Source organism: Mastigoproctus giganteus, chromosome 2, assembly GCF_048544385.1.
Source record: "Mastigoproctus giganteus isolate SK-2022 chromosome 2, ASM4854438v1, whole genome shotgun sequence".
Classification (NCBI taxonomy): domain Eukaryota; kingdom Metazoa; phylum Arthropoda; class Arachnida; order Uropygi; family Thelyphonidae; genus Mastigoproctus; species Mastigoproctus giganteus.
In genome coordinates this window covers 253133419-253136743 of record NC_143576.1, presented here as the reverse complement: position 1 = coordinate 253136743, position 3325 = coordinate 253133419, and positions in this window count along the sequence as shown.

Sequence of the window (3325 nt, the reverse complement as noted above, 5' to 3'; positions counted from 1 at the left end):
ATTCGAACTAAATCTTGAATTGTGTAATAAATAAAGTGTTTATTACTGAAAAATTTCAAGGGTTCCTGTTTAATTCGACTTTAATTATCTACAAGCGAGTACACAGTTTAGTGAGTAAAAATGTCTCCCCAGCTGGGGAGGGGCTAAATTTTATTCACACTCACCGAGTCTGAAGAAAAACGTTTTGCGACGATTATGCTAAAAAGTCCCATGTGGTCAGTTTTGTTTGTCGATTTACCTCCCAGGTGGCAGCACTGCACGATAATAATTACATTTCCGTGCATTTCAAATAAAAGGTATAATATTATTGCATGCATAATAACATTTAGTTAGTTAAGTTATTTTAACTTGGCAAAGAAATTTCGTTACCCATTTTATTAAATATGGTAATATAACTTTTGGAGAATCATCCCTAACAAATGAAAAGATACAAGAATCAGCAAGGAAGGTGACATAATTAAAATTTTAATTTTAATTATTTATTATTTAAAAACGTTGGAATGATAAAAAATTTTAAAGTTATCACTGGAGCTTTATACACCAAAGAACTAAATTAACTTCCTATTTCAAAAAATTAAAAGTTTCTGTTATAATATATCACGAAATTAATTACCAGCATTCAGTTATTATATTGCGTAGGTCTTCATAATTAATTTAGTTTCTTGATTTATTCTTGAAGAAGCCTAGAATTTAATGTTGCATTCATTAATTTTTAAAAGCATGACAGAATAAAAGCTCAGTTAGTTTCTTCTGTCAAAATAATTGCATCTATTTAATGCATATAATAAAAATAACGTTTTCCTTTCCCTTATTCCTAAACCTGATCGAAAACAGCAATACATCTTGGGAAGAAAGTTGGGCCATTTTCGGCTAGTTAATTAATAAAAAAAAAAAATAAAAATAAACATTTCATACATCGCAGCATGTTATGCAACAAGCAGAAGACATGCGATTCTGATGCCATCTCGTGCCGGAATAAACAATTAATTAAGGAAAACAAATTTGTTAAAAGATGATTGATTCAAGGTCATCGCGGTAAGAGCACTGTATATTAAATATTGACTGACACGCTACATTTTAATAGTTTAATTACTTATTTTAGTTAAGTATAAAACTGTCCATATATACGTAATCATGAGCAGTTTTGTACTGACGAATTAATGTGAACATCTATGCGCTTACCTGCTAATTAATGTTCCCAGCCTTCAATTAGCTTCCTACTGCACATCGAGCACTTTATAAAGTCCGTTTATCTTTAAAATCCAACCCCCCCCCCCCTGTAAATTTTTTTTCGGTTCGTCCCTTCTTTTCTTCCCTGGAGTTACTAGTGGGATTTTTTGGTACTGCCGGAAAAAGTGCTACCAAAGATCTCGAGCGAGAACATGGAAGGATCGTTAGGCTTAATGAGGAAGTAGGCAGAGGAAGGGCGTGCAAATAGCGAGGATGTCCTCTATTATCTCATCACCGTACGGCGCGGAGTCGTTCCCAAACTAATGACTCAAACACGCACGTGAGTCTGGCGTTGTTAACCTGCCCGCCACCGGGCTGAAACGCTTGGAGTTTCGCTACAATTCGTAGGTAGGCCAATAGGTTAATCAGCGCCGTGGTCCACTTATGTTTGCAAATGACCGGAAATACAACTGTCCAGTGGCATTCCACGTCTCACACGGTTCATTTTACAACGATTGAATATTAAAACACAACTGTGAGCATTTAATATTACTCAAATGTGCATTTTTCAACGCTCTTTTTGTATATTATTAATTAGTAAACCTGCTGACCTGCAATTTTACTGTTGCTATAATTTCAACAGGTGAACTTGTAAAAAATTAACACATTTTTACAAAATTCGAGAAGAAACTCAAAGAATAATATATTATCATTAAATTAATCATGTGGCCAACGTAAAATCAATACTTTTCATAGAACTATTGAAAATAAAACCTTTCAGATTATCGTCTGTAAAATTCGACACCCTCTGGTGACAGATTTCCTAGTTATAATTATTCATAACTTCTATATATTCATCAAAGGATGTTAGGCTACTTTTATTTCAGAGTGTATTATTAACGTAATAAAACAGTAAATGATGCAGACAATAAAAAATAATAAATTTTTCGTTTGATTTGAAAATTTTGAAAACTTGTATGGGAACACGAGTACAAGATTACACGATGTTTTAAAAATTACACTTCAGTTTCAATTGAATATATTTAGTGAAATACTCTACATCGGCCTTTGTGACAGCGTAGCATAATGGCTTCGCCTTTTTAATTCGTTTAGAGGTCTGGGTTCGAATCCTGCCAGAGATCGGAGAAATGGGCCACAAAAGGCTATTTGAATTGGGGCTATAGCTAGCAAATTTATATCTGAGATGAAACAAGAACTATCGAACAGAGTATATTAAGCTACTTCAAAGAAGAACGCTACATTGAAGTTAAGGTGTTGACAATCAAGTTTCCTACTTACAATTCTAGCGCTCAGTGTAGAGCTGATAAAAGAGAAATTATTTCAAATATAGAAAACTGACGGGAAGGAAGCCTCATTAATGTGTTCAAGGATTCTAGCAAAACTAGGAACTCAATCCATTCACCTTGTTTCCAAAACACAGCTGACATAACACGCCGATTGTCGTACTTCATCTCCCAAATACCTGCAAAGCAGTCAAAGTCCGTCTAAGGAATTACCGAAATTAACTGGCTGCCTATTTTCAAATTATTATGACATCTTAATCTTTACAGAAACTTGGCTTCATTCTTCCATTTGATGAGAGTGGGTTTCTTCACCATGGTTGTAGGGATTTAGGCCCATTAGCAACTTAGGCCATATTGCACCATAATGTAATACTATAAATTGCGCATGTTATGGGTCCATTTGCTGCTGCTGGACAAAATATCCAAGTTCTCGGCATACAAAAACCATGATGTTCTCGCCTGAGACCGACTAACTTAGTAGAATTGTGATAAAGGCCCATAACAATTCCTCGTGTCATTGACTGGATTCGAACTGAGGTCTGTTCCACCCGCCGTAGGGATGTAGGTGATTATACCAACTGTGCCAAGAGAGATTAGAAGTCTGTGATAGAAATTGTAGGGGTGGAGGAGTTGCATTGAAGAGTAATTACGGAGTACTGAATACTCTTGAGGGATTATTTATATATAAAAAAATAATTTCTAATCTTTCTACTCTTCTATTTACTTTCTTCCACAAGTAAAAATACATTGCATGAACTGAACCAAGTATTATATCATTTAACTTTAAAGTTAAGTTTATCCGGCATTTTAATGATATTAGGAGATTTTGACATTCCAAAAATAAGAATTCC